Below are 12,946 nucleotides of genomic sequence, written 5' to 3'. Positions count from 1 at the left end.
CAGAAATAAAAGACTTTTGATTGTGTCCTCTTGCACTTTTTAAATTTTAAAACATATGAGTATATTACCTACTCAATTAACTTTTAAAATTAAAAGTATGGGGCTTCCCTGATAGCACAGTGGTTGAGAGTCCGCCTGCCAATGCAGGGAACACGGGTTCGTGCCCCAGTCCGGGAAGATCCCACGTGCCGCAGAGCAGCTGGGCCCGTGAACCATGGCCGCTGGGCCTGCGTGTCCAGATCCTGTGCTCCGCAATGGGAGAGGCCACAAACAATGAGAGGCTCGCGTACCGCAAAAAAAAAAAAAAAAATTAAAAGTATGACAAGGACCTGAACTCAGGCAAAGCCCTGGAAATAACATAGGGGAATAATTAGAGAGAATTTTAGGAGATTAAAAAATCTAATCTCCTCCACCTACCAGTTACCCACACCCCCTTCCTCACTTTTCCCACCAACCTCATTTCTCCTTATGCAGTGCGAACATTTTATTCTAGCCAAACCAATCTGACTCCCGACCCCAACAAATCAGCTTGTTCCCCAATTCCTTATCCCTCCCAACAAAACCTAGCTCTTAAATTAAAAGCCACCCACCTATTGAGCTATTCAGCATCCTGTAGTCTGTCTGGAACAGAGACGGCAAATACAGACACTCACGCCATTACTACTCCTACATCCATGACAACAACACTGCTCAATGATCACAGGAGCCTTTCCCACTAAATCTACACACTGCCTCCAACTACTTCTTAACGCAGTCCTCCATGCAGCCATTATTATCAACCAAAGCTGGCCCATGAAATAAAACCTATTCGCCATACTACTCTACTATATTGATCTGTTTGCCTTGATATGTTCCTTCATGAATTTCATATATATTCATTTACATATACCCCTATTTTGTTCTGAAAAGGATTAATGAGACTTGTAAGAATACATGAACTATAAAAAGTTAATAGGTTTAAAATATCAGCAGAAGAATAAAGAAAACACCAAAAATGATGCCACGAAAAAAGCTGAAAAAATGTACAGCATAAAACCTATATGCCTACTCTGGGGTAGGCTTCAAATCTGGCTCTGGCTTTCTAACAGCCATCACAAAAAGAAAAACCCAGTCCACAGCCCAGGAGATAAACAGAAAAGTACTCGGAAGAGGAACTATTCTTGGTACTTAGGCCAAACAGTAATTTTTACAAAGCAAAGAGAACACTATAGAAAGAGCAAGACATACAAGATACACAACTACCAGTTTTCAAAGAGTTGGGATGTTTCTGATCGTATCCATCAGGAGAACCTACAGTGTCTCACCAAAGTCCAGTGCAGCAAAACTAATTTTACAAGGAGCAGACACAAGTTTTAGAACTCTCTGTGTCCCTTCACTTGGTCTCCTCCTTCATTGCCTCCCTAACTAAATATAAACTCTTTGAAGACTAGAACCATGTTGTGTAACTCTTATAAAGCTCACAGTGTTCTGTATCCTGCAAAATAGCAAGCATTCAGTATCAGTGAGAATTTACCGAGAGCAATTCAAGCCTATTCTGAAAAAATTCTCTAATCTAAACATAGGAATTCTCACTCATGCTAAATAGGATAAAAATGATACTGAAGCCTCAAGAGATAATCTCTAAACCTTCTATACTATTACTGAATCACAATTTAATTTATGATGTCTCAACAGCATTTTTTGTTTTGCATAGCCCTGGCACAAGGCTTGCAGAAATGCCAAATCAGTATCACTAAATCTGATCAAATAAAATGGCAACCCCTATAAAAAGAAAGACAGTATTACTATCTTTCAAGAATGTAAGCAATAGCTCTTTACAAACCAGCTGACAAAGGCAGTTTCATTTTTTAAATGACTCTGCAAGTCCTGTAGCAGACAATGAATTATAATGCAGATATTCTCTACTCCTTTCCAAGAAACTGTAGTTTCTGTAAATGCCAAACTGCCAGAGAACTATACTTCCCAGCTCTTCCATACACATGTCCATTCATACATACATACATACACACCACTATCAAACACTGGTGTAAAGCTTATCTTTCCCTTTACAACCACTCCCTACCTCCTCTTCTTTACCTGGTCAAACTGGAAATGAATGAAGCCTAATAAATTTAGGTAAAGCGATTATGAGCAACACAAGTATTTAAAAACTTAAACTTGGGCTTCCCTGGTGGCGCAGTGGTTGGGAGTCCACCTGTCGATGCGGGGGGCGCGGGTTCGTGCCCCAGTCCGGGAGGATCCCGCATGCCGCGGAGCGGCTGGGCCCGTGGGCCACGGCCGCTGGGCCTGTGCGTCCGGAGCCTGTGCTACGCGGCGGGAGGGGCCGCGGCAGTGGCAGGCCTGTGTACCGCAAAAAAAAACCCTTAAATTACTACTCTTAAGCAGAGGCACTAGGACACATTAACAATCTCTGTATTTTATTAATGGAAATCGTTAATAAATAAAAAGTCTCATCCTACATTGGTTTAGCTTTTTTAATAGACTTAGTATTTCAGTTTGCAGAATGCTCCTCATTTGGTATTCCCTGTATGCAGGGGAACACCCTACCGTCCCGGGAGGGGATAGCTGTAATGAGTGAAAGAACATGGACAGGACTGCGGGGTCCACCAAATGGACCTCAGAAAATCTAATTCCTGTGCCTTTGTTTCTTCAACCATAAAATTGAGAAATGACAATCATCTCTATCTGATAAGATTATTGAGAGGATAAAATGAGGTAAGATTTGTAAACTGCCTAGTAAATTGCATGTAAAATAGATCCTCAATAAGTGTCAGTTCTCTTGCTCTTTTCTTATAGGTAAGGAAACAGAAGGAGCTTAGCAGGTGACTGGTCCAAGGTCAATGCCTAATCAGTGTAATACGTATGCTAAAACTCTAACTTAAGGACTCTTGCCACTACATCACACAGCCTTAAAATAACAGAACCCAATACCTCATGTTCATCACTGTTGGGCACTCATTACATGAAAAGAAAAATAACCCTAACAATTTGTACACCTATTAGATGCCAAGCACTATATTAACTTCTTTCCTCATGACCAGATACAAAGTAGGTGTATTTATCCCATTTTACTGAGAAATTAATTCATGCAAAGTCACAAGGCTAATAAGTGATAATGCAAAATTAATCCAGGTCTGTTTACTACTTTCCCCTACTAGCCTGCCTCAAAAGCATACAAGTATTTAAAAATAACTGTCTATCAAAATTAAATTCTAAATGGCCTGGAAAATTTTTTTTTTTTTTTTTTGCGGTACGCGGGCCTCTCACTGTTGTGGCCTCTCCCGTTGTGGAGCACAGGCTCCGGACGCGCAGGCTCAGCGGCCATGGCTCACGGGCCTAGCCACTCCGCGGCATGTGGGATCTTCCCGGACTGGGGCACGAACCCATATCCCCTGCATCGGCAGGCGGACTCTCAACCACTGCGCCACCAGGGAAGCCCGGCCTGGAAATTTTTATAGGTCCTTCCAATTTATTAGTGGAAACTGTCCCTAGCGTCACCATCCTTTCTCCTTAAATTTGTTCTTGTTAGGCTAAAACAATTTACAGTAACCTCAGTGACAAATTTACATTTGTATAGCATATTACAGATTAGTATTATAAATTTTTTCATTCTTATTAGATGCAACAACAGAAGTTTTTCACATATTAGCTCACATCTCCTTTAATACTTTCAAGATTTCTGTGATGTAGAGATTATTACCATTTTACAGATAAGGAAACAGAAGTTTGAAAAAGGTAAGTAACTTGCTTAGGTTATACAATTAGTAAGAGCAGGGCTCTACCTCGATCTCTCTAAGAGAAAAGCGCATATACTCTCGCATCCATCGATTGATTTAATCATTTGCGTTTGTCAATTTACTCATCAGAGCTGGGGGAAGGGATATGTGTGGGGGAAGAACTTGTTTACCAAAAATGTAACAGAAAATAAAGGCCAAACCTTGATAAAACAATAAAAACAGGAAAAATCAGAAAGGTTGTCCCAGATCTCTTCACTCCCTGCAAGGTTGCCAGGTGACTGCCAATGTTTACAGGGCAGTTTCAACTATTCCAGAGCACAGAGGAAAAAATGAGAATTTCCCAATTCATTCTTAGAGGCTAGCTTAATCTTGACACCAAACACTCAAGAATAGTAAACTAAAAGTGAGACATAAATATTATGTTTATCCTTTGTGATTATAGAGGCAAATGTCTTAATAGATTTAAGTGAAAAACAAAGAAATATGTGTAGTATGATCTCTTTTATATAAGAAAAATCACTGAATACACATGTATGTACTAAGTATGGCATACAGGTGTATTCAGTGTGTATTTGTACATATACACATAAATGCAAAGATACAGGTTTGGAAATATAAACCCCAAACTGTTAACAAGGTTACCTGGGACAGAATTGGTCTTTGGGGTGAAAGAAGGGAAGGGGACAAATAAGTGAGATTTTTTTACTTTTACTCTATATATTCCTGTGTTATTTGTATTTTTATGATTAACATGTATATTTGACAATTAAAATACACAAATGAAAAGTACGGCCTAATAGTCATTTGATGTATCTCCTCTACTTGTTATAGTGAAAACTAATTCTTTTATTTACTCATTGGGCATTCATTTATCTAACAAACACTTAGGGTACAATCCTACATGTGGGCAATGAGCTAAGTAAGCACTTGTGCCAGCCACCAGGTACTCAGAGTCTGTTTTTAATCCCAGGATGGAACATGTACTTCCTTCCATAAGACAGTGTTGTTTTAAGTCAAGTTCTAATTTTTATCATTTATTATTTTTTAGGTCATATGCCAGGGATAAGAAATATTTTCTTTATCTAGAATTTGTACTGCCTTTATTCTAAGAAAGCGTACTGGATATTTTTTATTGAATTTTTTTTTTGCAATTAAAAAAATGCATTTGTATTCATTCATTTAACAAAGGTTAGAGTACCTCTTATGACATGTTTGAGCACAATGGCAGAGAGTGGATATGCAAAGATGAATAAATAACATGTGGCCTCTACCTACCCTCTAGGGAGCTGAGAATTTCACAAACCTGCTATGTCTGATACAGAGTAAGTAGCACATAAAAACTGAAATATATACCTTAGTAATCCTGCACTTCAATGTGAATCTGGCAAATGCCTTGTTCAAAAATAAAAGTTAATTTGAGTAACCCAGAAATATCTTAATGTTTATGAAAACTGTGAAATTATTCAATTACTCTAAGGTTAAAGGGTATGAATTAGTGGGAAAATAGAGAACATGGAAGCTCCAGGGGAACAGACAGTGCGATGGCTCAGTGAACAGTGGGTTCTAGGATTAGCTATGCCAGTAAAAAGCTGTTACTAGGTTTGTTACCCAAAGAAAATATGGAAATCATATCTACCTTATTAGGACAGGAGAAATCAAAGAATTTATTCGATAAAGTATAACAAAACCTGGAAAACATGAGGCAGTGTGGCCACAACACCTGCTTTTTGTTGTTGTTTGGTCTCATTTATTTTATTTTCCCCCTACTCTGTCAATGATTAGCCAAGCAAATCTGCAAACACAATTTAACTTCTGTATGCCTCATAAAGTGGCAAGAATGCAGGAAGCAGAATCAGAAGACCTGAGTTTACATTCAGACCCTGACTCTTATTAACTCCATAAGGTTAAAAAATGAGCAAATTACTTAACCTCTTTGAACCTTAGCTTCCTAGCATTAAAATAGAGATACATATTTTACAGTGTTATTTCAAAGACTAAATGAGAAAATACGTGTGAAAGCATAAACTTAGAAACTATGAATTTGGTTCAAGATGGCAGAGTAGAAGAACGTGCTCTCACTCCCTCTTGCGAGAGCACCGGAATCACAACTAACTGCTGAACAATCATCAACAGGAAGACACTGGAGCTCACCAAAAAAGATACCCCACATCCAAAGACTAAGGAGAAGCCACAATGAGATAGTAGGAGGGGCAAAATCACAATAAAATCAAATCCCATAACCACTGGGTGGGTGACTCACAAACTGGAGAACACTTATACCACAGAAGTCCACCCACTGGAGTGAAGGTTCTGAGCCCCACATCAGGCTTCCCAACCTGGGGGTCCGGCAACAGGAGGAAGAATTCCTAGAGAATCAGAGTTTGAAGGCTAGTGGGATTTGATTGTAGGACTTTGACAGGACTGGGGGCAACAGACTCCACTCCTGGAGGGCACACACAAAATAGTGTGTGCATCAGGACCCAGGGGAAGAAGCAGTGACCCCAAGGAAGACTGAACCAGACCTACCTGCTAATGTTGAAGGGTCTCCTGCAGAGGCAGGGAGTGGCTGTGGGTCACTGTGGGGACAAGGACACTGGCAGCAGAAGTTCTGGGAAGTACTCCTTGGCATGAGCCCTCCCACAGTCCACCATTAGCCCCACCAAAGAGCCCAGGTAGGCTCCAGTGTTGGGTCACCTCAGGCCAAACAACCAACAGGAGGGAACCCAACCCCACCCATCAGCAGACAAGCGGATTAAAGTTTTACTGAGCTCTGCACACCAGAGCAACACCCAGCTCTACGCACCACCAGTCCCTCTCATCAGGAAACTTGCACAAGTCTCTTAGATAGCCTCATCCACCAGGAAACTTGCATAAGCCTCTTAGATAACCTCATCCACCAGAGGGCAGACAGCAGAAACAAGAACAACTACAATCGTGCAGCCTAAATCCTGCAGCCTGTGAAACAAAAACCACATTCACAGAAAAACAGACAAGATGAAAAGGCAGAGGGCTATGTACCAGATGACGGAACAAGATAAAACCCCAGAAAAACAACTGAAAGAAGTGGAGATAGGCAACCTTCCAGAAAAAGAATTCAGAATAATGATAGTGAGATGATGGACCTTGGAGAAAAGAATGGAGGCAAAGATCCAGAAGATGCAAGAAATGTTTAACAAAGACCTAGAAGAATTAAAGAACAAACAGAGATGAACAATACAATAACTGAAATGAAAACTACACTAGAAGGAAAGAATAGCAGAATAACTGAGGCAGAAAAATGGATAAGTGACCTGGAAGACAGAATGGTGGAATTCACTGCTGTGGAACAGAATAAAGAAAAAAGAATGAAAAGAAATGAAGACAGCCTAAGAGACCTCTGGGACAACATTAAACGCAACAACATTCGCATTATAGAGGTCCCAAAAGGAGAAGAGAGAGAGAAAGGACCCAAGAAAATATTTGAAGAGATTATAGTAGAAAACTTCCCTAACATGGTAAAGGAAATAGCCACCCAAGTCCAGGAAGCACAGAGAGTCCCATATAGGATAAACCCAAGGAGAAACACGCCGAGACATACAGTAATCAAATTGGCAAAAATTAAAGACAAAAAAAATTATTGAAAGCAGCAAGGGAAAAACAACAAATAACAAACAAGGGAACTCCCATAAGGTTAACAGCTGATTTCTCAGCAGAAACTCTAGGAGCCAGAAGGGAGTGGCATGACATATTTAAAGTGATGAAAGGGAAGAATCGACAACCAAGATTACTCTACCTGGCAAGGATCTCATTCAGATTCAATGGAGAAATCAAAAGCTCTACAGACAAGCAAAAGCTAAGAGAATTCAGCACCACCAAACCAGCTCTACAACAAATGCTAAAGGAACTTTTTTAAGTGGGAAACACAAGAGAAGAAAAGGACCTACAAACACAAACCCAAAACAATTAAGAAAATGGTAATAGGAACTTATACATCGATAATTACCGTAAACGTGAATGGATTAAATGCTCCACCCAAAAGACACAGGCTCGTTGAATGGAGACCCATATAAAAACAAGACCAATATATATGCTGTCTACAAGAGACCCACTTCAAACCTAGGGACACATACAGACTGAAAGTGAGGGGATGGAAAAAGGTATTCCATGCAAATGGAAATCAAAAGAAAGCTGGAGTAGCAATACTCATATCAGATAAAATAGACTTTAAAATAAAGAATGTTACAGGAGACAAGGAAGGACAATACATAATGATCAAAGGATCAAACTAAGAAGAAGATATAACAATTATAAATATATATGCACTCAACACAGGAGCACTTCAATACATAAGGCAACTGCTAACAGCTATAAAAAAGGAAATCAACAGTAACACGATAATAGTGGGGGACTTTAACACCTCACTTACACCAATGGACAGATCATCCAAACAGAAAATTAATAAGGAAACACAAGCTTTAAATGACACAAGAGACCAAACAGATTTAATTGATATTTATAGGACATTCCATCCAAAAACAGCAGATTACACTTTCTTCTCAAGTGCACGTGGAACATTCTCCAGGATAGATCACATCTTGGGTCACAAATCAAGCCTCAGTAAATCTAAGAAAACTGAAATCATATGAAGTATCTTTTCTGACCACAACACTATGAGATTAGAAATCAATTACAGGAAAAAAACGTAAAATACACAAACACATGGAGGCTAAACAATACATTACTAAGTAACCAAGAGATCACTGAAGAAATCAAAGAGGAAATCAAAAAATACCTAGAGACAAATGACAATGAAAACACGACGATCCAAAACCTATGTGATGCAGCAAAAGGAGTTCTAAGAGGGAAGTTTATAGCAATACAATCCTATCTTAAGAAACAACAAACATCTCAAATAAACAATCTAACCTTACACCTAAAGGAACCAGAGAAAGAAGAACAAACAAAACCCAAAGTTAGTAGAAGGAAAGAAATCATAAATATCAGAGCAGAAATAAATGAAATAGAAACAAAGAAAACAATAGCAAAGATCAATAAAACTAAAAGCTGGTTCTTTGAGAAGACAAACAAAATTGATAAACCTTTAGCCAGACTCATCAAGAAAAAGAGGGAAAAAAAAAAAGAAAGAGAGGGAGAGGACTCAAATCAATAGAAATGAAAAAGGAGAAGTTACAACAGACACCACAGAAATATAAATCATCGTAAGAGACTACTACAAACAACTCTATGCCAATAAAATGGACAACCTGGAAGAAATGGACAAATTCTTAGAAAGATATAACTTCCAAGACTGAACCAGGAAGAAACAGAAAATATGAACAGACCAATCACAAGTAATGAAATTGAAACTGTGATGAAAAATCTTCCAACAAACAAAAGTCCAGGATCAGATGGCTTCACAGGTGAATTGTATCAAACATTTAGAGAAGAGCTAACACCCATCCTTGTCAAACTCTTCCAAAACATTGCAGAGGAAGGAACACTCCCAAACTCATTCTATGAGGCCACCATCACCGTGATACCAAAACCAGACAAAGATACTACAAAAAAAGAAAATTACAGACCAATATCACTGATGAATATAGATGCAACAATCGTCAACAAAACACTAGCAAACAGAATCCAACAACACATTAAAAGGATCATACACCATGATCAAGTGGGATTTATCTCAGGGATGCAAGGATTCTTCAATATACACAAATCAATCAATGTGATACACCATATTAACAAACTGAAGAATAAAAACCATCTGATCATCTCAATAGATGCAGAAAAAGCTTTTGACGAAATTCAACACCCATTTATGATAAAAACTCTCCAGAAAGTGGGCATAGAGGGAAACTACCTCAACATAATAAAGGCCATATATGACAAACCCACAGCAAACATCATTCTCAATGGTGAAAAACTGAAAGCATTTCCTCTAAGATCAGGAACAAGACAAGGATGTCCACTCTCACATTTTTTTTTTTTTTTTTCGGTACGTGGGCCTCTCACTGTTGTGGCCTCTCCCGTTGCAGAGCACAGGCTCTGGATGCACAGGCTCAGCGGCCATGGCTCACAGGCCCAGCCACTCCGCGGCATGTGGGATCTTCCCGGACCGGGGCACAAACCCGTGTCCCCTGCATCGGCAGGCGGACTCTCAACCACTGTGCCACCAGGGAAGCCCCTCACCACTATTATTCAACATAGTTTTGGAAGTCGTAGCCAGGACAATCAGAGAAGAAAAACAAATAAAAGGAATACAAATTGGAAAAGAAGAAGTAAAACTATCACTGTTTGCAGATGATGTGATACTATACATAGAGAATCCTCAGAGGCCACCAGAAAACTTCTAGAGCTAATCAATGAATTTGGTAAAGTTGCAGGATACAAAATTAATGTACAGAAATCTCTTGCATTCCTATACACTAATGATGAAAAATCTGAAAGAGAAATTAAGGAAACACTCCCATTTACAATTGCAACAAAAAGAATAAAATACCTAGGAATAAACCTACCTAGGGAGACAGAAGACCTGTATGCAGAAAACTATAAGACACTGATGAAAGAAATTAAAGATGATACCAACAGATGGAGAGATATACCATGTTCTTGGATTGGAAGAATCAATATTGTGAAAATGACTCTACTACCCAAAGCAATCTACAGATTCAATGCAATCCCTACCAAATTACCAATGGCATTTTTTACAGAACTAGAATGAAAAATCTTAAAACTTGTATAGAGACACAAAAGACCCTGAATAGCCAAAGCGGTCTTGAGGGAACAAAACGGATCTGGAGGAACCAGACTCCTTGACTTCAGACTATACTACAAAGCTACAGTAATCATGACAATACGGTACTGGCACAAAAACAGAAACATAGATCAATGGAACAGGATAGAAAGTCCAGAGATAAACCCACGCACCTATGGTCAACTAATCTATGACAAAGGAGGCAAGAATATACAATGGAGAAAAGACAGTCTCTTCAATAAGTGGTGCTGGGGAAACTGGACAGCTACATGTAAAAGAATGAAATTAGAACACTCCCTAACACCATACACCAAAATAAACTCAAAATGGATTAGAGACCTAAATCTAGGACACTATAAAACTCTTAAAGGAAAACATAGGAAGAACACTCTTTGACATAAATCACAGCAAGATCTTTTTTGATCCACCTCCTAGAGTAATGGAAATAAAAACAAAAGTAAACAAATGGGACCTAATGAAACTTCAAAGCTTTTGCACAGCAAAGGAAACTACAAACAAGACGAAAAGACAACCCTCAGAATGGGAGAAAATATTTGCAAACGAATCAATGGACAAAGGATTAATCTCCAAAATATATAAACAGCTTATGCAGCTCAAAATTTAAAAAACCCAATCCAAAAGTGGGCAGAAGACCTAAATAGACATTTCTCCAAAGAAGACATACAGATGGCCAAGAGGCACATGAAAAGCTGCTCCACATCACTAATTATTAGAGAAATGTAAATCAAAACTACAATGAGGTATCACCTCACACCAGTTAGAATGGGCATCATCAGAAAATCTACAAACAACAAATGCTGGAGAGGGTGTGAAGAAAAAGGAACCCTCTTGCACTGTTGGTGGGAATGGAAATTGATACAGTCACTATGGAGAACAGTATGGAGGTTCCTTAGAAAGCTAAAAATAAAATGACCATATGACCCAGCAACCCCACTACTGGGCATATACCCAGAGCAAACCATAATTCAAAAAGACACATGCACCCCAATGTTCACTGAAGCACTATTTACAATAGCCAGATCATTAAAAAAAAGAAAGAAAGAAACTACTATAAATTAAACAGACATTTTTCCAATCAAGATATATAAATCGCCAATAAGAACATAAAGATCCTCAACATCATTAGCCATTCGGGAAATGCAAATGAAAACCACAAGATACCACCTCACACCCACTAGAATGGCTATCATCAAAAAGACAACTTTGACATGTGTTGGAGAAAATACAACCCTCATACTTTGATGGTGGGAATGTAAATTGATGCAGCAGCTATGGAAAATAGTTTGGCAGTTCCTCAAACAGTTACAGTTACCTTGTGATCCAGCAATTCCATAGTTAATTATATACCCAAGGAAACTGAAAACACATGTCCACACAAAAACTTGTAAATGAGTGGTCATAGCATTATTACTCATACTAGCCAAAAAAGTGGAAACAACTGAAACGTCCATCAACTGATGAATGGATAAACAAAATATGGCATATCTATACAGCAGAATATTATTCAGCCATAAGAAGGAAGTATCTTGATACATGCATAATATGCATGAAACCTGAAAACATTACGCTCAGTGAAAGACACAAAAGGCCACATATTGTGTGATTCCATTCATATGAAATGTCCACAATAGGCAAATCCATAGAGACAGAAAGTAGACTGGTGGCTGCCAAGTGCGATGAAGGGGAATGGGAGTGGCAGCTAATGGGTACGAGGGTTTCCCTTCAGGATGTTCAAAACATTCCTTGAATTAGTGATGAGGTTTGCACTACCTTGTGAATACACTAAAACCACTAAATTGTACATGTTAAAAGAGTGAATTCTACAGTATATGAGTTATATTTTAATAAAAGAAAACTATTCTAGAAATTTAAGTTTCTGCTACTTTATTTATTTTTGACCATGCTGGGTCTTCGTTGCTGCGCGCTGGCTTTCTCTAGTTGCGGCGAGCGGGGGCCGCTCTTCATTGTGGTGTGCGGGCTTCTCATTGCGGTGGCTTCTCTTGTTGCCGACCATGGGCTCCAGGCGCTCGGGCTCCAGTAGTTGTGGCATGCGAGCTCAGTAGTTGTGGCTTGCAGGCTCTAGAGCGCAGGCTCAGTAGTTTTGGCACACGGGCTTAGTTGCTCCACAGCATGTGGGATCTTCCCAGACCAGGGCTCAAACCCGTGTCCCCTGCATTGGCAGGCAGATTCTTAACCACTACGCCACCAGGGAAGTCCCTCTGCTACTTTTTAATAGTTAATATCCTACTTTTTTCAGGAGGCTGTTCCTGCTGCTTGTAACAGCTACGAAAGCTCTTTGAAGTTAGATGTTACACAGATGAATGGTATTTTTAGTAAAGTGAAACTACTAATCATGCCAGAGAAACTTTCTGCAGATCAGATTAATTTGGTATTATTTTATTTCTTCAAAAGAAAAGTCCTTATTAATATCGTTTGTTTTGAGGGAGTG

General features: G+C 39.1%; 1 protein-coding gene across 4 annotated transcripts in view; it reads right to left on the bottom strand.

Annotated features, from left to right (window-relative positions):
* SESTD1 (SEC14 and spectrin domain containing 1) overlaps positions 1-12,946 on the bottom strand; it is a 138,861-nt gene that overhangs the window by 123,947 nt on the left and 1,968 nt on the right. The window lies entirely within an intron of this gene.

Source organism: Lagenorhynchus albirostris, chromosome 6 (assembly GCF_949774975.1).
Source record: "Lagenorhynchus albirostris chromosome 6, mLagAlb1.1, whole genome shotgun sequence".
Lineage (NCBI taxonomy): Eukaryota > Metazoa > Chordata > Mammalia > Artiodactyla > Delphinidae > Lagenorhynchus > Lagenorhynchus albirostris.
This window is presented reverse-complemented; position numbering and strand designations above follow the sequence as displayed.